We start from the raw sequence: 24,206 nt of genomic DNA, 5'->3' as shown, positions 1-24,206 counted from the left end.
CAATACAATACATACAATACATAAAAAACAAAAAACAAAACAAAACAAACAACATACAATACAATACATACAATACAATACAAACAATACATACAAACAATACAAACAATACAATACATACAATACATACAATACAATACAATGCATACAATACATACAATACAAACAATACAATACATACAATACATAAAAAACAAAAAACAAAACAAAACAAACATACAATACATACAATACAATACAATACATACAATACAATACATACAATACAATGCATACAATACAATGCATACAATACAATGCATACAATGCATACAATACAATACAATACATACAATACATACAAAACAAAACAAACAATACATACAATACAATACAAACCATACAATACATACAAAACAAAAAAACAAAACAAAAAACAAAACATAAAAAAAAAAGAAACAAACAATACAATACAATACAATACATACAATACATACAAAACAAAAAAGAAAAAAAAACAAAAAACAAAAAAACAAAACAAAAAACAATACATACAATACAATACATACAAAACAAAACAAAACAAAACAAAAAAAAAGAAAAACAATACAAAACAAACAATGCAATACATACAAAAAAAGAAAAAAAAAGAAAAAAAACCAAAACAATACATACAATACATACAAAACAAAAAAACAAAATACATACAATACAATACATACAAAACAAAAAACAAAAAAACAAAATACATACAATACAATACATACAATACAATACATACAAAACAAAAAACCCAAAACAAAACAAACAATACAATACATACAATACATACAATACAATACATACAATACATACAATACAATACAAACAATACATATATACAATACATACAATACAAAAAAAAAGAAAACAAAACAAAAAACAAAACAATACATACAATACAATACAATACACACAATACAATACATACAGTACATACAAAACAAAAAAGAAAACAAACAAAAAAAAAAAAAAAAAAATAATACATACAATACAATACAATACATACAATACATACAAAACAAAAAACAAAACAAAACAAAAAACAACAAACAAAACAAAACAAACAATACAAAACAATACATACATACAATACAAACAAAACAAAAAACAAAACAAAAATACATACAATACATACAATACAATACAAACAGAACAAAAAAAAAACAAAAAACAAAAACAAAACAAAAAAAAAATACATACTATACAATACATACAATACAATACATACAATACAATACATACAAAACAAAAAAAACAAAAAACAAAACAAAAAACACAACAAAACAAAAAACACAACAAAACAAAATACATACAAATCTTGGGATTTCCTGGGTTGAGCTGGATGAAGTGGCTGGAGAGAGGAAAGTCTGGGAGTCCCTCCTGAAGCTGCTGCCGCCGCAATCCGACGTCCGGATAAGCGGTGGATGGCTGGGTGGCTGGCTGGATGGGTGGCTGGATGGATGGGTGGATGGATGGGTGGGTGGATGGATGGGTGGGTGGATGGGTGGATGGATGGGTGGATGGATGGGTGGGTGGATGGATGGATGGGTGGGTGGATGGATGGGTGGGTGGATGGGTGGGTGGATGGATGGGTGGGTGGATGGGTGGATGGATGGGTGGATGGATGGGTGGGTGGATGGATGGGTGGGTGGATGGGTGGATGGATGGATAGGAGGATGGGTGGATGGATGGGGTTTGGATGGGTTGGGTTTGGATGGGTTGGGTTGGATGGGTTGGATGGACGGATGGATGGGCGGATGGGTGGGTGGATGGATAGGAGGATGGGTGGATGGGTTGGGTGAATGGGTTGGGTGGGCGGATGGGTTGGATGGATGGATGGCTGCCTGGATGGGTGGGTGGCTGGATGGATGGGTGGCTGGGTGGATGGATGGGTGGATGGGTGAACAAAAAACAAAACAAAACACAAAAAACAAAACAAACAATACAAACAATACATACAAACAATACATACAATACAATACATACATATAATACATACAATACAAAAAACAAAACAAAAAAGAAAACAAAACAAAAAAGAAAACAAAACAAAAAAGAAAACAAAACAAAAAAAACAACAAAAAAGAAAACAAAACAATACATACAATACACACAATACAATACAATACACACAATACATACAATACGTACAAAACAAAAAACAAAACAAAAAAATACATACAATACAATACATACGATACAATACATACAATACAATACATACAAAACAAAAACACAACCAAAAAAAACAATACATACAATACAATACATACAATACAATACATACAATACATACAATACATACAATACAATAAATACAATACATACAATACAATACATACAATACAATACAATACATACGATACAATACAATACAATACGATACAATACAATACAAAAAAATAAAACAAACAAAACAAAACAAACAATACAAAACAATACATACATAATACATACAATACAATACATACGATACAATACAATACATACGATACAATACAATACAATACAATACATACAATACATACAATACAATACAAACAATACAATACGATACAATACATAACGATACAATACATACAAAACAAAACAAAAAACAACAAACAAAACAAAACAAACAATACAAAACAATACATACATAAAATACATACAATACAAAAAAAAAAAAACAAAAAAAAAATAAATACATGCAATACACACAATACAATACAATACATACAATACAATACATACAAAACAAAAAAAACAAAAAAAAAAACAATACATACAATACATATAATACAATACATACAATACAATACATACAAAAAAAAAACAAAAAAAACAACAAAACAAACAATACATACAAATCTTGGGATTTCCTGGGTTGAGCTGGATGAAGTGGCTAGAGAGAGGAAAGTCTGGGAGTCCCTCCTGAAGCTGCTGCCGCCGCAATCCGACGTCCGGATAAGCGGTGGATGGCTGGGTGGCTGGATGGATGGGTGGCTGGGTGGGTGGGATGGGTGGATGGATTGGATGGGTTGGGTGGGTTGGGTGGGCTTGGATGGGTTGGATGGGTTGGATGGACGGATGGATGGGTGGATGGATGGGTGGATGGGTTGGATGGATTGGGTGGGTGGCTGTATGGGGTGGGTGGATGGGGTTGGATGGACGGGTGGGTGGCTGAACGGACGGGCGGACGGACGGATGGGTGGATGGATGGATGGATTGACATAGAACACATACAATACCCTGCCATACGCACAATACATACAATACATACAAAACAAAAAACAAAAAACACATACAATACAATACATACAATACAAAAAAAACAAAAAACAAAACAAAAAAATACATACAATACATACAATACAATACATACAAAACAAAAACACAACCAAAAAAAACAATACATACAATACAATACATACAATACATATAATACAATACATACAATACAATACAATACAATACAATACATACAATACATACAATACAATACAATACAATACATACAATACAATACATACAATACATACGATATAATACAATACATACAGTACATACAAAACAAAAAACAAAACAAAAAAAATAATACATACAATACAATACAATACAATACATACAATACATACAACACATACAATACAATACAAACAATACAATACGATACAATACAATGCAATACAATACAATACATACAATACAATACATACAATACATACGATATAATACAATACATACAGTACATACAAAACAAAAAACAAAACAAAAAAAATAATACATACAATACAATACAATACAATACATACAATACATACAACACATACAATACAATACAATACAAACAATACAATACGATACAATACAATGCATACAATACATACAAAACAAAAAACAAAACAAAACAAAAAACAACAAACAAAAACAAAACAAACAATACAAAACAATACATACATAAAATACATACAATACAAAAAAAACAAAAAACAAAACAAAAACAAAAAAAAATACATACAATACACACAATACAATACAATACATACAATACAATACATACAAAACAAAAAACAAAAACAAAACAAAAAAAAAATACATACTATACAATACATACAATACAATACATACAATACAATACAAACAATACAATACATACAATACAATACATACAAAACAAAAAAAACAAACAACAAAACAAAAAACACAACAAAACAAAAAACACAACAAAACAAACAATACATACAAATCTTGGGATTTCCTGGGTTGAGCTGGATGAAGTGGCTGGAGAGAGGAAAGTCTGGGAGTCCCTCCTGAAGCTGCTGCCGCCGCAATCCGACGTCCGGATAAGCGGTGGATGGCTGGGTGGCTGGCTGGATGGGTGGCTGGATGGATGGGTGGATGGATGGGTGGGTGGATGGATGGGTGGGTGGATGGGTGGATGGATGGGTGGATGGATGGGTGGGTGGATGGATGGGTGGGTGGATGGGTGGATGGATGGATAGGAGGATGGGTGGATGGATGGGGTTTGGATGGGTTGGGTTTGGATGGGTTGGGTTGGATGGGTTGGATGGACGGATGGATGGGCGGATGGGTGGGTGGATGGATAGGAGGATGGGTGGATGGGTTGGGTGAATGGGTTGGGTGGGCGGATGGGTTGGATGGACGGATGGATGGATGGCTGCCTGGATGGGTGGCTGGGTGGCTGGGTGGATGGATGGGTGGATGGGTGAACAAAAAACAAAACAAAACACAAAAAACAAAACAAACAATACAAACAATACATACAAACAATACATACAATACATACAATACATACAATACAATACATACAATACATTACATACATACAATACATACAATACAAAAAAACAAAACAAAACAAAAAACAAAACAAAAAAAACAACAAAAAACAAAACAAAACAATACATACAATACACACAATACAATACAATACACACAATACATACAATACGTACAAAACAAAAAACAAAACAAAAAAATACATACAATACAATATATACGATACAATACATACAATACAATACATACAAAACAAAAACACAACCAAAAAAACAATACATACAATACAATACATACAATACATACAATACAATACATACAATACATACAATACATACAATACAATACATACAATACATACGATACAATACAATACAATACAATACGATACAATACAATACAATACGATACAATACATACAAAACAAAAAACAAAAAAATAAAACAACAAACAACAAACAAAACAAAACAAACAATACAAAACAATACATACATAATACATACAATACAATACAATACAATACATACGATAAATACAATACAATACAATACATACAATACAATACATACAATACGATACAATACAATACAATACAAACAATACAATACGATACAATACATAACGATACAATACATACAAAACAAAAAACAAAACAAAACAAAACAAAAAACAACAAACAAAACAAAACAAACAATACAAAACAATACATACATAATACATACAATACAAAAAAAACAAAACAAAAAAAACAAAATAAATACATGCAATACACACAATACAATACAATACATACAATACAATACATACAAAACAAAAAAAACAACAAAACAAACAATACATACAAATCTTGGGATTTCCTGGGTTGAGCTGGATGAAGTGGCTAGAGAGAGGAAAGTCTGGGAGTCCCTCCTGAAGCTGCTGCCGCCGCAATCCGACGTCCGGATAAGCGGTGGATGGCTGGGTGGCTGGATGGATGGGTGGCTGGGTGGGTGGGATGGGTGGATGGATTGGATGGGTTGGGTGGGTTGGGTGGGCTTGGGTGGGTTGGATGGACGGATGGATGGGTGGATGGATGGGTGGATGGGTTGGATGGGTTGGATGGATTGGGTGGGTGGCTGTATGGGGTGGGTGGATGGGGTTGGATGGACGGGTGGGTGGCTGGACGGACGGGCGGACGGATGGGTGGATGGATGGATGGATTGACATAGAACACATACAATACCCTGCCGTACGCACAATACATACAATACATACAAAACAAAAAACAAAACAAAAAATACATACAATACATACAATACATACAAAACAAAAACACAACCAAAAAAAACAATACATACAATACAATACATACAATACATATAATACAATACATACAATACAATACAATACAATACATACAATACATACACAATACATACAATACAATACATACAATACAATACATACAATACATACGATACAATACAATACAATACATACAGTACATACAAAACAAAAAACAAAACAAAAAACAAAACAAAAAAAATAATACATACAATACAATGCAATACAATACAAACAATACAATACAATACAATACATACAATACAATACAATACAAACAATACAATACAATACATACAATACAATACATACAATACATACAAAACAAAAAACAAAACAAAACAAAACAAAAAACAACAAACAAAACAAAACAAACAATACAAAACAATACATACATAAAATACATACAATACAAAAAAAACAAAAAACAAAACAAAAACAAAAAAAATACATACAATACACACAATACAATACAATACATACAAAACAAAAAAAACAAAAAACACCAAAAAAAACAAAAAACAAAAAACAATACATACAATACATACAATACATATAATACAATACATACAATACAATACATACAAAACAAAAAAAACAAAAAACAAAACAAAAAACACAACAAAACAAAAAACACAACAAAACAAACAATACATACAAATCTTGGGATTTCCTGGGTTGAGCTGGAAGAAGTGGCTGGAGAGAGGAAAGTCTGGGAGTCCCTCCTGAAGCTGCTGCCGCCGCAATCCGACGTCCGGATAAGCGGTGGGTGGCTGGATGGATGGATGGGTGGCTGGGTGGGTGGGATGGGTGGATGGATTGGATGGGTTGGGTGGGTTGGGTGGGTGGGCTTGGATGGGTTGGATGGACGGATGGATGGGTGGATGGATGGGTGGATGGGTTGGATGGATTGGGTGGGTGGGTGGGTGGGTGGGTGGATGGGGTTGGATGGACGGGTGGGTGGCTGGACGGCCGGGCGGACGGACGGATGGGTGGATGGATGGATGGATGGATGGATTGACATAGAACACATACAATACCCTGTCATACGCACAATACATACAATACAATACATACAATACATACAAAGTCTGGGAGTCCCTCCTAAAGCTGCTGCCGCCGCAATCCGACGTCCGGATAAGCGGTGGATGGATGGACGGGTGGGCTGGGGTCTGGGTGGGCTTGGATGGGTGGGCTGGGGTCTGGGTGGGTGGGTGGTCTTGGATGGGTTGGGTGGGCGGGAGGATGGGTTGGATGGACGGATGGATGGATGGACGGGTGGATGGATGGATGGATTGACATAGAACACATACAATAACCTGCCATACGCTGCCATACACACAATGCATACAATACAATACATACAATACAATACCATACAATATCATACCATACTATATGCTCTGCATCTGGGAGTTACAATTATAGACATTGAGTAGAGTGGCAATGGCATGATATTTTTGCAACAATTACACATACCAACTCCAGTTTTATATTTAAAATATGTATACAATTATCAGTATATTGTAATGAGTTATAATAATTACAAAAGTATCCGAATTATAATAATTTAATTTGATCATCCATCAACTCACTCAAAAATGTCGGCATGACTCGAGCAGTCGACTAAACGGGAGAAAATCACGCTCGCAAATGTTTGTTGCATAACGGAAGGGGGGCGGGCGGGCGCCATCTTGGAATAGATTTGAACATGACGTAACAAATTCGTCACATTCATCAGTTTGCATAACACGGAAATGGCACACTATATGTAACGCAACATTGTTAATTTGACGAAACACAACGCCAAAGAGATTTGAAATACTGTAGCGGCAAAACGACAGTCGCGGTGGCCGGGACGAGTGTGAAAAGATTTTCAAGATATTTGTTCGCATCAAACAAACAAGGCGTCCGTCGTGAGAAACGGCAATGAACGACAAACATTTGATAGCTTACCCGAGAAACCGCCACACGGTCGGTGGCGCCTGCATTTGATAACTCGCCTTGAATCCTGCAACAAACAAACAAGGCGTCCGTCGTGAGAAACGGCAATGAACGACAAACATTTGATAGCTTACCCGAGAAACCGCCACACGGTCGGTGGCGCCTGCATTTGATAACTCGCCTTGAATCCTGCAACAAACAAACAAGGCGTCCGTCGTGAGAAACGCCAATGAACGACAAACATTTCTTAGCATGTTAGCTTACCTGAGAAACCGCCTGCTGCGCGGGTGACTGCACCGGTATTTGACAACTTCCCCAATTCACCCGAAGACATGACGTCACATCCGTCAATTCAAATCTTCCTCGCCTGCTCGTCCAATGGTGCTTTGCACACTAGCGTACCACGTGACAGGCCACTTCACACGCGGGCGGTTGCACCTGTCGCTCACCTCAAGACTGAAAACTGCCTTCAAAAACCTAAGTGCCACTTTGCCCGCCTCCTATCTCTGCCCAAATTCAGTCTGACCAATCACAGCGCAACTGAAATTGGCTTGACCACGCCCACCTCTCCGACAGGCAAGACTGAAACCTGCCTTCAAAAAAAAAAAAAAGAAAAAAAGTCACAAACTTTATGCAGAAGTGAGAGGAAAATCGACAAAGTACAGCTCGTGGGTAAGGTCGGGTCTCGAACCATGGTTCCATCGTGTTAGAGGCAATGACGTTTACCACTTGACCAAAGACTCGTGTCCATGACAGTGACAGAAGGGCAACCAACGCTCACCTCAAGACTGAAAACCCAAATAGTGTTGGCTCGTGAGTGAACGATTCGTTCAAAGAGATTCTAAAGATTCAGTTCACCTAAAAGAACTGGAATGCATATCAGTACTTGGGGAGCTTCCGTAGTTGGTCTTTTAGCAGGCCCCGCCCACAAGTACCTCCACATTGGGTCACGTGACTAACAGCTATTTACATACAATAAAATAAAGTATGAAAACGTTATTTAAAAACACACACACAAAATCATACATACACAAGACCAATGCCGCTGGAACGAGCTGGACTAAAGGAAGACATCCGTTTAAATTTGGTCAATTTTAAGAAATAAGGAAATCATGAATATTAAAAGAGGATGATTTTTTAAATGGCAATATTTTTTCATTTTTACATAGCTTGGAAATGTATTATGATGGAGGAGTTTACAGGTGCAGGCCGGAGGGGGCTCGGCCCAAAGGAAATCAACAGATGGAAATATTTAAAAACACTTGAGGTCATCATTAGATTCAGATTTATCATATATATACACGTATATAAATTAAATTTCCTTGAAGGGGATTTACACTGTACATGAAAGTATTTGTAACACCATCATCAGTATCTATAAAAACCTTCAGAGGGGAAAGAAGACAATAGCAAAGTGAAGGGATGGACTGGTTTTAGACATCACCATATTTCATATTTCCACAGACAGATATAATTTTGATGTAATTCAATTCAATAAACAAATCATAATGTTAATGTACATTCTTGAAGCATACATCAAGTTGTGCAGGACTTGTGCCATAATGTATACATGTCTGATCATTTATTTTTTTATGGAACAGTCGCCCACCACCCTGCCCAGCACCCCCTTGCTGGCACTACAGTGCTAACAAAAGTTCCACAAGCCTTTTTTTTAATTTTATTTCTTTTTTAAACTCTCATACATTTCACCCACTCAGTAACATTTTTTTAAAACTATATATTGGAGGAAATTCGACCTTTTAATTACTATTTTAAAAAAGCTGCAAGTGCAGCATCGATAAGTTCGTGCTCGACTCTTTCATTGTACATAGAGAGACAACTAGGGGCACAAACTTTGAAATAAAAACCCCCTTAATTTGATTTCCGATTGAGGTCTGCAGTGGAATTTGAAAAAGATACACAATGGTACAAGTCGTATGGCAAAATTGGACATTCAGCCCCACGTCAAAGTTCAGTTTTGTGTCCATCCACGGAACCACGTCCTCCCCCAAGTGGGCCGTCAATGGCAACCAAGCACAAGACAACGCTGGATCCAGACCAGCCACAACCACAGCGCACCTCGAAAGCAAGACCAACCATCAGAGCCCTAAACACTGTCCACACCTGCAACCTTTCCGTCGTGCACCCATAACCAAAGGCAACCGCACTGCCCCCTCCTGGGCACATGATCCGCACACGTTGACTTTTGCAGCGCGATGCTTGATTCTTGACTTGATATGGCCATTGCTCCTTTGCTCCTTTGCATATGGCCTTTGCTCCTTTGCTCCTTTGCATATGGCCATGGGTCCTTTGCATATGGCCATGGGTCCTTTGCATAGGCCATGGCTCCTTTGGATAGGCCATGGGTCCTTTGGATAGGCCATGGCTCCTTTGGATAGGCCATGGCTCCTTTGGATAGGCCATGGCTCCTTTGGATAGGCCATGGCTCCTTTGGATAGGCCATGGCTCCTTTGGATAGGCCATGGCTCCTTTGGATAGGCCATGGCTCCTTTGGATAGGCCATTGTGCCTTTTCATATGGAATTATCCCATTCGGCTCCTCTTGCAGCCTACAAAAACACAGACAGCCATTAATTGCGTGCTGGGAAGCTAAAACTCGACAACCATTGTGTGTTGGGAAGTTGAAACTTGACAAAAACAGGTTTTCACCTGATTTAGGACTACTCTTCCTCAGTGTCCTCAACATCACTGAAAGGGCTCCTTCAAGAGCCTCCTGCTTGCTTTGTATAGAAGGATGCTGGCTGGGCGGCAGTTTTTAGTGCTACAAAAGACAAGCAAATGATTGCAACAAAAATAGACATTGAGTCGAGTGCCAATGACATGATTTTTTTTACCAACAATTATACATGCTAGGAGTTTTACATTTGAAAAAAAATATTATATTGTAGTAAGTTATGACAATTGATCAAAATTATAGTTCATATTTGAATTTGATACATTCTAAGTAGAGTTTTACATTTGAAAAAATACATAATCGTCACATTGTAGTAAATGATGATAATTATTCAGGATTATAATTCATATTTTAATTTCATCATTCATCAACTCCCCTCACATTGGACAGATGATCCAGGTTGGCGGCGTCCAAGACGGGAGAAAATAACCCGCCGCGCAAATGTTTGTTGCGTAACGGAACGAGAGGGGGCGGGCGGGCGCCGTCTTTGAATGGATTTGGTCCGATTTGGACATGACGTAACATATACGTTGCATTCACCAGCAGTTTGCATGACACGGAAATGGCACACGCATCATATAAAATAATTTAAAAAATGGTTAAGTTGACTAGAGTCAAACTAACATTTCCTATAGTCAGACAAACACGCTCTTATCGGCGGCGTCATTTACGAACCGTCTACAGACAGACGAATGAAAAAAATGCTGGCCAGCATGAAAAAAAACAACCGCGAAAGACATTTAAAATACCACCAAAACGCGCAACGACGCGACGCAAAGTGGATTGTGGCGTGCCGTGCCGTGCCGAAACCTCAAGCACTCCCTAGACAGCGAAAATCCTGCAAGAAATAAGAAATGGCATCGTAAGAAACTGCAAACATTTGCTCACGGGCTAAATGGCCTGCGGCCTACAATTTACCTCCAGGCCCACCGTCGCGGTGGACGTGACGTTGCCGAGTCACGAGAGTACGACAATCCTGCGACAAACAAAATCAATTGAAAAAAAAGGCTTGCGAGAAAAAGCAACAAAGCGTGCCGTCGTGAGAAACGGCAGGAGACGACAAACATTTGCTAGCATGCTCGCTTACCTGAGAAACCGTCCGCCGCCGCCGCCGCGCCGCGCCCGGTGGCACCTGCATATGATAACTCCCCTTGAACGAGCACACCTGTCTTCAATTGACCTAAAGCCCTGACGTCACATCCGTCGATTCAAATCTTCTTCTCCTGATCGTCCAACGGCGCTCGGCACACCGACGCCACCAGGTGGTCGCCTGTCATGGTGACTACTGTGGAAAGGCTTGCTTCGGACTATCCGTTGAAACTTTCAACACCCAACAGGTTTGGATGGAGGATACCCTATCAATATGACCAAATCTCCTTTGGTTTCCGAGCAGGCTCTGGTCGAGTGGTTAACGCCATTGCCTTCAATCAAATGAAAATATTTGTATCGAGAGTTCAATTGGAGAATATAAAAACAAGGAATAAAACACCAGACAAGTTTTAACATAAACGTTGATTAAAATAATAATAATAATAATAATAAAAGTAAATTTCAAACCAGCAATCCAATGTGAAATTGCAGTTGATATATTGGATAAGAATATTTAGGCGTATATATGCATACACATTATTTAAAAACTACTACAAGTGTTATAAAATCAAGATTACCCAAAGAGAAGCATCATCTATCTCCTCGGTATTTAATGTTGGACAATTTCCCACGGCACAGCTGAACATCTCTCACGGCGGCACACTGGTTGGGAAACACTGATATAATGAACGCATTGGGCTTTACGGTGTACAAGTGAAGGTATCAAATATTCCATGACCCTGTTGCCTACAAGAATAATAAGTCTTGGGTCAACATGTTGACTGGCATTGAAGCTGATGTGATCCCATCGTCGCTTTGTTCCTCGGTGACGGCTCACTGGCAGCTCATTAAAATCCGAGGTCGGACAGGAGCTGTGAAACTGAGAAATTATTCTTCTTTTGTGTGCTGCTGCATTGTTGCGCAGGGACCCACGCAGCCTTGGAAGGGGAAGGGAAAAAAAAAAAAAAAAAAAAAAAATCTTAACTCAGGGATGACTGCGATTCTGCTCCCATGAGCCAATTTCCTTCTCTGGTGGTCTTATTGAGCTGCTCTCACCTGTATGCAAAATAATAACTCTTTCACTTCATCCAAAGCGAGAAGCAATTGATAAAACCAAGCATGGAGAAGAACAGGAAACCAATCAATTGAACATACGCCTGATTAAAAATGTATGTGAGAACAATGTTTCTCGACGAGCTGAGCATGTTTTCTGAATTGTGCTCCTCCCGTCCCATGAGGATACTTGACTGTTTAAGCCAGATGAAATCTGTCAACATCAATTGATTCATTGACAAGTCATCGATTATCAAATCATCCATTGTAGTCATTGAGTCATTGTTTAGAGCCACAATTGTCCAAATCCTCTCATGTCAGCTTCTCAGCAGTAATTATTTGTTATTTTTTTTTAAGTCATTCAAGTAAAGAAACTGAGTAGCTTTTGTGCTTCATCATAACGAGACATTTGCAAATGTCTGTTTTTACATAGTAAAACTGTAACCACGCCAATAACTGAATCAGTTTCAAAAAGTTTGGTGAATACAACGTTCATCACTCTTTTATGATATTATTTTGTTGTTTTTATCGCTAAACAATACCAAATAAACAGTAAATGGGGTAATGCAAACTAAAATTTAATGCCATGATTCAATTCATAGATTCTATAAGTATTCAATCGTGGCAGCATTGTTTTGATTCAATGCAAAATTTCAGCAGCATATGCATTTGGATGCTAATTAAAAAAAATACTGTGGATGCCATAATATTAGCATTACATTTCATGCGAGTCATTGATTTTATTTTGGGGGGGGGGGGATTTTTTTGGTCCTGTGCCGTTTCGAAATCACGTTCAATCATTGTGCATGTGCTCTTCATTCAGGATCAGTCACCACATCTCTTTAATGAGGTCTCACTGGTTACCTGTCTGACCTTCAGGGAACTGAATTACAGATGTGTGTACTGGCTAATAATGAAAAATACGTATACCTCTATCATTGAACCTGTATGACTTACGTACCTTAGTCAGGTTTTATTAGCTTGACATGACCTCATATGGTGTTAGTTGATGATTTCTTCTCCTGCAGCCTAGAAAATGTGTATTAGTATTATTATCCATCTGTTTTGTGTACTGCTTGCGCTTATCAGGGTCACGAGTAACGAGAGCCTATTGTGGCGTACTTTAAAGCAAGAGGCACGGGTACAAACTGAACTGTTTGCCAGCCAATTACAGGGCCCACCTAATCACACAATTCACACCTTTTTACACCTACGGACTGTTTCTAGTTTTCAAGAGCTTGACATTCGCTTCTTTTGGCTGCTGCTTTCTCAGAGTTCCAAGTCACTCAGTATTTTGCCTACTAACCACAGTTTTGTTGTTGGATAATAGCATTTCCGTGGAACCAACCAAGATAGGTTGAAGGGAGAAATTCGGCATCGCTGAAGTTACGTTGGTGCCTAAGACCTAGCTGAACTCTCCCGTCGTCTTTAGGTGACCGCAAAACGGAGCCCCGCCTGCGATTTGCAAGCGCTACCAAATCAACTGCTTCACCAAGTATGTATCGATTGCCCTCTCCAGTGAAATCAAAAGCAAAACAGTAAGTTACCTTCTTATTTGTCGCCATCAATTTCCAAATCGAATGACCTGCCACAGGCTATTATGTTCCGCCCTCCCAGCTGACATGCTTTGCATTTTGATGACTCTTGCGGCCGCCGGCGGTGGCTACTCTGGCTTCGGGGTGACCAAATACGGCACTCCACGTGAAGGCAAGTTGGAGTTGAACTTCTAATACTTGAAAAGCTCAGGTCCTTATGGACTGAACTCACCTGCCCAAAGAGGGATGAATGTAATTATTAGGAATTGTGAAATGCAATTGTGGATTTGAATCTAATCAACTCTAGCAGCAGACCTGACGCAAAACTCAGTGGGCCCACAGAAGCCCAAACCCGAGCTAAGGGTTGCATCGTTTGTTCTGCATGAGCAGCAATTTTCATCAAACAGGAAGGACCTATGAGACAAAGTAATTATCTGAATGATTGGACAAACAACATTTGGATTTTTTTTTTTTTTTTCCTCCCTGCATCTGTTCGATCCATTTCCTGACCTGGATTGATTTGACAGCGATTGTGCCTTTTCGTATATTCTCGCAGCATTGTGATGTAAATCGGGTCCATGCGATGGAACTGTCTCTCTGTTTTGCCCGTGATGAATATGGGGCTCCACTTGGAAAAGGTACACACGATGGAGATTACCTTTCAGCATTACGGCTTGCTCACACACAACACAACGCATTACCATGAGAATATATTGCACAGACAGAGTTGATAGTTCACACCTGTGCTTTGACCTTGGTACGTCCCACGGTGTCTGCAGTGGTGCGGACTGATAATAATAATAACAACCCTCGTGCATTATTAAAATATTCTCTTTTCAAGTGGAGCACACACACACACACACACACACACACACACACACACACACACACACACACACACACACACACACACACACACACACACACACACACACACACACACACACACACACACACACACACACACACACACACACACACACACACACACACACACACACACACACACACACACACACACACACACTCTTAGGTTTTCTCTTTTAAAGCACAGAAACAAAAGTCCTGTCTTAGTATTTCAAGCATTGCATTTTCTAGCCCTGAGGGGAATTTGATGTTTCACTAATAGGATGTTTGGCAGTTGCTTGAAATGTTGGTTAATACTGTCTATCATTTTGTCGCAGCGCTTAGCATAATACCATCCGTCACTAATTATAATTCTCTATTCTACAGGTGTGTAATGTAAACGGATTTGAATGGGAAAATCGGTTTGATTGCATCAAACTGGCGGCTCGGTGATGCACTGGCTAGCACGTCCGCCTCGCAGTTAGGAAGGTGCGGGTTCGATTCCACCTCCGGCCATCCCCGTGTGGAGTTTGCATGTTCTCCCCGTGTCCGCGTGCGTTTTCTCCGGGCACCCCGGTTTCCTCCCACATCCCAAAAACATGCTTGGTAGGCCAATTGAGCACTCCAAATTGCCCCTAGGCGTGAGTGCGAGTGCGGATGGTTGTTTGTCTCTGCGTGCCCTGCGATTGGCTGGCAACCGGTTCAGGGTGTCCCCGATGACGGCTGGGATAGGCTCCAGCACGCCCGCGACCCTCGTGGGGACAGAGCGTACAGAAAATGGATGGATGGATGGATGGATGGATGGATGGATGGATGAATCAAACGAAATCAAATCCTGTTTTAAAATATAATATCCTGGAATCGTATCGGCTTCTATTTCTCGAGATATGTGATGTTGCTAATGAGTTGTCATTTCTTTCAATCCAATGAATTTGAATCAAAGCATTTCACTTGAAAATGTACCCTTCTTGTCTCATCCTGTAAACAGGTCATGTGTGAAAGCCACCTCGTCGTCTCTGGCATCCCTCGTCAGAGCTGTCGGACAACGAACATGGGCTGTGTCTTGTCACGTTTCAATCCATACCTTCACTGAAATCTCTTCATCATGAATGATACTCCATAGGCTGAATGTGGACATCCGTAAGTCTTTTCCTAAAATGACTACTTGTTGACAGGGGAGGTCGCCTTTCCCGTCAATCAAAGCGACGCAGTGACACACTCACCGTATCTACTCGAAAGACACCGCACATTCCTCCTCCGCAACAGCTCAAACGTATGTAACGAGCACGTACTATGGGACGGGAGGGAGCAGAAATGAAACTTTGAATTCAATCGTGTCATTTGTCATGGCAACACCGATTGGGCATTCGAATGACAGTTGAGCTCGTGTAGTAAATGAGAATTTACACAGCGGGGGCCTGCCTCTCCACTCTTTTCTGCCTTACAAGCCTTCAAATCGGGACTACTCTTTTCGTAATCCCACTAGAATTCTCCACTTTCGTCCCCTCTGATGTATTCAACTGGCAAACATCATGCATATCCTCACCGCATAGCCAACGACACCCCGCGGACCTCGCACGGTGGTTTGTTGAAGTACTCCGACCGCCCCGATTTAGCAACACTTTGTTAAATCGAGACCCCGTCGATGCTACGCCCCGTCCGAATCAAATGAGCGGGCAAACGGTTTGATAAATCAAGCAGCGAGCGACTCAATGCCACCGCAAATGCAATTTCCCACACTTGATTAATTTAGCGGAATAATATCGACGTCGATTACGGCTGGTGTCCACAGCTATTTATATAACGGTCTTTCTCCTGTACCACTACGCCACATGTCCGTTATTCTTCCCCATCTCCCTATGTCTCCAAGGATGTGATTAGACGTGTCTTTTCTCCCTGTGGGAAATCACTCGTGTTCCTCGCTAGTATGTCCACAGTGACAGATTTGGCCCAGGATTCGCCAGCTACCATATGGGAATAGGTGAGATGAACATGAAGAGGAAAGAGCGACGAATGAGAACGAAAAGCGAGCAAGAGGGCTGATGTGTGGAGCGCAGAGAGAACATGGTACGGTGACAAAAATCAAGTTTGGGGAAAAGGCGATGATGAACGAATTGTGCTCTTTGGACAAGGATGACACGTGTCGAATCATTTGACGACCGCCGGTCAGTTGCACAAGGCCGGTGCTTTACGAATCGTATATCAGTGATAAATCGGAGTCCATTTTTTTTCTCTTCACAAAATCCCCCCAAGGCCTTTCCAAGATACAATGCAGTTTCATACTGTGACGTTGGAATGGGTAGCTCTGTCCACGTGCTTCTCTTACCAATGAGAAAAGCCAGCAAAGTAAGCAAAAGCCTACTCGTGGAATAAATCAATGTCAAATTGTTATTTGAGTACCTTGCCTCGCAATCGGCTTTAAAAAAAATGCTTCAACCTCTGATCTCGGCAATCATCAAAGTTAAATTTGTACAATGCTCGTGATTGACTTTGTCTTATGAAAGACATCTATTCTAGTAGCTTTGGTTATTGTAATGATGTGAGGTTTACACTGCTGAAAAGAGCCAGAAAAAGCCACAAAACATGATCAGGGGCATTCACTGATGATGCAAGTCACAGCACAGTCATTTCATTTTGGTCGACGGCATGAGTTGATAGTCGAAAAATACCAAGACTTGTCATTTGGCTTGAATTGCTTTTCAGTCACGGTTTGAATGACAGCATGGTATTGAATGTGTATTTGAATGTGCCTTGATCGGGGTGAGGCGCACAATGTCGTCGTTTCGTTCGAAAGACATTAAAGAGGGCCCGTTGACTGGTTTTGTCGTTGGCCTTCCGCAACAACATGGCTAAGTGCTACCACCGTGCTAATTTCAGTGCCCAGTCAGATTCACTCTGACAAATCCTTGCCATCATTTATTGCCTGCCAAATAACAAAGCAGCCCCCCCCCTCTGTTATTTCACACTCTCCAATAAGTGTCATGTTTATGGAGTGACAAAAGAGCTAGCTCCCTGAGGGAAAAAGATAAATAACTACATCACATTGAAACATGTTTTCTGCTTTCTCGGCTTGTCACTTTGAAAACTGCCGTTGACGTTGATGTCTGCTGGCACAAACCAAAAGTGTGTTTATTCACACACACACACACACACACACACGCACACACACACACACACACACACACACTTGGCATCGCCATTCGCATTGTCTATGACAAAGAGTAATGGCTGTCAAATGTCAATTGTCAAGAGGGATCTGCTCCCGTGCGGCAAATTCTCTGACCAGACATACTGTTCCTTTACCTTGCACTTCTATATCAAAGCGCTTTATTTCCATTCATTGTTATTTATTTATAATGTAGCACAAGGTGGTTCACGTAGACCAGGGGTGTCCAACTTGTTTTTGTCACGGGCCGCTTCATAGTCATCGTTTCCATGGAAATTGTCAATCCAAATCAATGTGGGAATGTCTCTCATATTATATACCGTATCGTGCAACAAACGAGTGAATAACTAGATGAATAACTAGTTTTCAAAACAGAGACGAATAAAAACGGTTCAAATATTGAAAAAAATATGAAAAAGCGAAATCATTTCAGACAGGGATGATGTCATCATTTGTTTTCATCGTTCAAGGAATCGAGCACTGTTGCAAGCGGCATTGAGTGACGAATCTTACTTTGTCCTTTTTTTTTTTTTAATACCAAGCTCCCCCCCACCTGCGCTCAAATGTGCCTCCCAACGTTTATGTGCACCATGAACCACAATTCTCCAGACTTGAATGATTCAAACGATGATTTAAAATGGTTCTGTTTCGACCGTGCCTGATGGTGACGGTCAATTGATCATCCAACATGTGCACTTTGGGAAGATTGTGCACAAGCAAGCATGCTGTACTCGAGCCCGCCTCATCCAACTCAAGTATGACAAGAAAAACTGTGTGAGCATCAGTAAAAAGTCCACGGTGTTCATTTGAAGATGGTCTTCTGCTTCGAGCAGTGGGACCCATCTGTATAGAACTCTTCTGACAGCAGCCAGTCCAGAAGAATGTGGTGTGCCACTTCCTCAGCAGCCTTCCTCTTCCACCTTCGTCAAAGATAGATTTTCTCCTCATGTATCATGCCATGGCAGGCCTTGTGAGGCAGCATTTAAAACATGGCGCTCAAGTGACACTGGTAGTCAGATAAAGTCGGGGATGTGGCAGACCTTCGTTCGAGACCTGCGGACAGTAAATCCACGCGATCCGCGGTGTCACACTTTGTCCGAGCTGTCCTTAATGCCTTGGGCGTATGAAGTTGCAGAGCTGCAGGAGTTACAATTCCAAGGACACTGTTAGGAAGAGGAGGAAAAGCCAGAGTTGAAGGGAAGTCAAAGTGTGTGAGATAGGAAGAGCAAAATACATATAAGGGAGCAAACAATCTCTTTGGTTATGATCTGTGTTTTTCTTGACGCATTGTTTTGATTGAATTTTGTTGTTTTGTCTTCTTTTCCTTCCCTTGTCTCTTCGTCTTGTCAAATCATTCGAGTTTTCTTTCCGCTCGGTCTCACATTCCCCCGTGTGTCTACATTGCAGACTCTACAAGCTTCTCTGTCTCGCCACCGTTTTGTCCGGAGGAATCCAGAGGCATTTCCAGGTCGGCTGGGCGATGAAGTATGTCTGGGCCGTCCCCGAAGCTTCCTCCCGGTGGATTGCGCTCTGAACACCTCACTAGGAAGCCATCCAGCCTTTTCCGGCAAACTTTAGACTGGAAAATTTTGACGGAATTGCGGAGTCAAAACCTGCACTGGTTGTTAGTTGGTTAATTGCAGAGACACGCTTGAATACTCTGGATCAGCCTTGTCCTATTTCTTCGAGGACAGCCGTTGGAATTCAAGCTATGGGCAAGTTGGAGTCTTCAGTGTTTTTGGAAAGTGACAGCGCATGCAAAACACAAGACCAAAGAACCTGAAGGTCCAAATCCGCAATCTCTGGAATCTGAGGCAGATGTGTGAACCGCGAGCAAGAAAGCAGACATTTCAGTCGTGAAAAACAACCTAATATGTTCAGAATGTCTTTGTGTTTCTGCTTGATGTATAAAACAATAAGGTAGGATGCATACAACATGAACGTCGACATATATCTCTGGAGATGTATTGTTCACATTGTGCCTCAATAAAAGCATTTCAAAGCGTCAGCAGCTCTTTCAATCAACTTCACGTTATGATCACGTTTCCCGTGGTCTTCAGAAAAAAAGGCTTATCATTGTTATCATTAAGGATTGATCAATATTGCTTTCAAGACCTGTTGAAAGTTATCTGAAAAGACAAATAATGGATGTCCAATCATTTGGAGATACTCTGATGCGTTCCTATTACGTATGTTCGCCTGAGATTATAGTCGATCAATGCAATCTCAAAGAACTTGGCTTGCTTTCCCATCCAAAAGCTCTTTTGCAATCACACTAACTCAAGGTTACTGACAAATCCCAATCACATATGCTCTTAAAACTACAAGGACTTGGACAAACAGGGATGAGCGGACAAATATTGCACCTGGCAACCAGAGTGGGGCATTTAAAACGATTTGGCTGTAGTCAGACGACAATTTCCCTTTTCATGTGCGAGACGGTGATGGATGTTTCGTTCAAAAGGTTCTCTAGTCAAGGGTTGTTGTTGTTGTTGTTGTTGTTGGCTTTAGGACTTTTCGTAACTTTTAGTTCCTGATGCCAGTGACCTTCAGATTAGACACAACTAGAGGCAGAAACAAATCCTCCTAACTGACTTTTCAATTCAATTCAAGTTGATGGAAACACCTAGTTGACCTAGAAATGTGACCAAATACCAACTGCCCAGTCCCACTGAGATGATTAAATAAGGTTGATCTTCACCACAGAACCTGAGTGCCTTAATTAGGACAGAATATGTTGTCAGAGTAAATGTCGCGCAACATTTCTCTCGGGTAATTACCTTGTTGGAGTACATCAAGAGTGTTATTTAGTGGGCACGGATTAGTACGCACCTTGGAGAGAAACACTAACTTTCACTTTTAGCTCTGTAACACTCCCCTGGCACTGCATAGGAAAAAGTTGGGCATACGTATATTTGAAGGCCACCAAATGCCAGCTTTTAATCACATGGGCCTACTTTTAATTGCCATATAGCGGTTGACATCTTGAACCACTCATTGCGGTGAATCTTGTTAGAATTGTCTGCACTGACTAAAATGACAAACATGCAATATAGTGTAACTGCAGGGATATACGGTGAAGACGAAGAATTTGTTGATCCTGCAGTCGACAGATTTAGAAATTAATTAGACGTTTGGGGTCTTCTTAATTAAACAAAGGTCGTGCTGTTCTTTCCCTCAAAATAAGAAAGACGTTTAACCGAAAACCGTAAAACCCAAGCGATTAGCGCTGGCGCAAACGAGATTTTTATTTTTATTAATTGTTTTGGATCGCTTATAAAGTGTTGTTTGTACACGAGTAGGCGCCTCTTATTTTGTGGATAACCGCCCTTTGTATTTTAGACCGACAAATGAATAACAAACGAATTCACAAATACACGTTAATCTAACAAAAAGCCAATTGTAAATAAGCGACAGAAATGTTATGATAGCGACAAACAAAAAGAAACATGTCTTCATCACGGAGAACGCAGTGTAGGCACAAACTAACATTTGCAACAAAATGTTCACGCACGTGCTAAGGTATGACTTTACTCTACGATTTAAGGAGTTACCCTTCTAATGTGATTTTGTTTCTCACTGGAGACCCCCCTTTGCCTACACAATGTTAGATTTTCAGTGCTGATAGAATGCAATTGTGTTAAAATCCCTCAACAGTCATCCAGGAAACCAAAATCACCACGTTTCTAGACAAAAGCATTTCTTTGCCCAGCGTGAGTTTAACTTGAACTTTGCTCACCTCGTATTCTGTCTGTCTGTCTGTCTGTCTGTGAATACAATTATATAAAGTTGTCTACATGGCTTAGAATTCTTGAGAGCCAGGAAATGAACAGCAGAATTATTTTTGAACTCTCCTCAAGGCAGGTGCAGAGGATGTAACTTTGGATAATTCCACTCGTCACTTGAATGAAGATTCCGAAAGCTTTTTGGTTGGTTTGTTTGTTTTCTATCTGATGCTGTTTAAATCTGTTCGAGTTTATTCTACAAACCTTTTTAAAAGAATGCATCTATTTACCGACAATGAGCACCAGTTTTTACTCGACAACATTTCACTCTCCCGAGTGTGCAAATTTGCTCGCTCATCCTACAAGGGACGCTGTTGAAATATTGGATTTTTCAATTTTCATTGTGTGAAGGCCATGGCCTTCACACATATGTTATTCTACACCATTCTCTATTCTTCTTCTTCTTCTATTTTATTCTCCACACTTTTTTGTCCTGTTTCTTCTTCCACATAATTCATCCCATTCACTCCGTTCCACTTTTGACGTATTCCAAATATTCACGAGATGAGCGCTTCCATTTTTCTCGTTCAGAAAATTTTCCGTTTTCGCAAAATTACGACAAATTTTTCCCCATTCATTCTTAATGGCACATGCGACATTTCACATTTACGTTGTTCCAATTTGAAATTCAGCACATTCAAATCCCATTGGGAAAGATTCTCGACATTCCCAAAATTGCCAAATTCAAAAATTTCACGTTTTCATGTTTAAAATTTCGACAACATTTCACAAAATTTCGTTTTCGCCTCTAATTTCTACATTGTTCAACCGATTCAACCCATTCCAACTTTCAACTGTTCATCTTTTGCCTACCTATCCCACAACTTCCCACTTACCAAAAATTCCAAATTTGAAATTCAACCAAATTCTCCAAAATTTCGTTTTTCTACTCTAATTTCTACATTTTTCAACCGATTCAACCCATTCCAACTTTCAACTCTTCATCTTTTGCCTACCTATTCCACAACTTCCCACTTACCAAAAATTCCTATCTTTCAAATTTGAAATTCAACCAAATTCTCCAAAATGTCATTTTTCAACTCTAAATTCTACATTTTTCAACCGATTCAACCCGTTCAAACTTTCAACTGTTCATCATTTTCCTACGTATTCCACAACTTCCCACTTAGCAAAAATGACAAATTTTCAGCACAAATTCTCCAAAATTTCGTTTTACACTTCTCTTTTCCACATTTCTCAAGTAATTCAACTCATTTCAACATCATTCGGCATCATTCCCCAAGAAGTGATTCAAAGTCTTCGGCTTCACACGCAATTTCTCCAGAAATTGCATTTTCTAGTTCATTCTAAAACCCACTTTCAATTTCGATAGTATGCAAAAAACCAAAACAAAACAAGTGTTCCATGACCTCAACGGACATATTTATATCACTTGACTGGTTTCTTTTATATCAAACAAATTGTTTTAGGTTCATTACCTGACATGTTTCGGCGGTTTCTTCCGCCTTCATCAGAGTGTCACAGATGTGATAGTGACGCGTCTTTATCAGCTGATGGATGAAGGCGTGGCTCACCTGTCAGATTTGACAGGTGAGTCACGCCCTCTGCCGTCCATTCACCTCTCCAGAACGCTGTTCCAGGTTGGAGAGCGCATATAGGCTCTATAGAGCGATGAAGATGGTCTGATTGGTCGTCGTGCCGCTCAGTCTTTCCCACTGCACCGGCGCGCGCTTTACGTCAGCAGCCTTGCTCAGCCAAGAGTGATTTAAACAGGGCCAGAGTGGGAAGGTGTCTGAGAGGGAGGCGCGAGCATCTGGAGAAAGAGCCAGTGTGAGTGTGCATGCACACTGCCACACGGTGGAGCAAAGCCTTATGAAACTTTTTTTCTCCGTTATTACTTACCCCCTTCTCATTCACTTTGAGAAGTTCTAATCACCCCCACCCCCCTTTCAAAATAAAAATTCGCACTAAATTATGACCCAAGGTTTTAAAACAGAAATTTGATGG

The 24,206-nt window shown here is 39.9% G+C and overlaps 3 long non-coding RNA genes across 9 annotated transcripts in view; 1 reads left to right on the top strand and 2 right to left on the bottom strand.

The window, feature by feature from the left end:
* Window positions 1-7,766: 7,766 nt before the first annotated feature.
* On the bottom strand, window positions 7,767-8,938 carry LOC148387939 (uncharacterized). Of its 2 annotated transcripts, none has more exons than XR_015862598.1 (4): window positions 8,762-8,938; window positions 8,335-8,663; window positions 8,205-8,259; window positions 7,767-8,137 (listed from the first exon to the last, which is right to left on the bottom strand). It is a non-coding gene; the product is annotated as an uncharacterized LOC148387939 (long non-coding RNA). The 2 variants fall into 2 exon arrangements; XR_015862599.1 differs by having other exon boundaries at window positions 8,852-8,938.
* Window positions 8,939-8,998: 60 nt separating this feature from the next.
* Window positions 8,999-24,206, bottom strand: part of LOC148387936 (uncharacterized) — a 60,841-nt gene continuing 45,633 nt past the window's right edge. For 2 of the 6 annotated variants that reach the window (XR_015862592.1, XR_015862596.1), the window contains 8 exons: window positions 14,757-14,855; window positions 14,454-14,673; window positions 12,432-12,791; window positions 11,852-12,185; window positions 11,683-11,740; window positions 11,146-11,602; window positions 10,740-10,851; window positions 8,999-10,639 (listed from right to left, as the gene is read on the bottom strand). This is a non-coding gene — a long non-coding RNA (uncharacterized LOC148387936). The remainder of the gene's footprint in view (window positions 10,640-10,739; window positions 10,852-11,145; window positions 11,603-11,682; window positions 11,741-11,851; window positions 12,186-12,431; window positions 12,792-14,453; window positions 14,674-14,756; window positions 14,856-24,206) is intronic. The other 4 variants (XR_015862594.1, XR_015862595.1, XR_015862597.1 and 1 more) reach the window with 4 other exon arrangements.
* LOC148387938 (uncharacterized) lies at window positions 15,535-20,315 on the top strand. Its single transcript, XR_015862600.1, has 3 exons — window positions 15,535-15,776; window positions 16,276-16,427; window positions 19,861-20,315. It is a non-coding gene; the product is annotated as an uncharacterized LOC148387938 (long non-coding RNA).

This window comes from Syngnathus floridae, chromosome 14, assembly GCF_059516105.1.
Source record: "Syngnathus floridae isolate MCC-2025c chromosome 14, RoL_Sflo_1.0, whole genome shotgun sequence".
NCBI classification, from domain to species: Eukaryota; Metazoa; Chordata; class Actinopteri; order Syngnathiformes; family Syngnathidae; genus Syngnathus; species Syngnathus floridae.
Note: the sequence above shows the minus strand (reverse complement) of the source record. Positions and strands in the feature narration are given on the sequence as shown.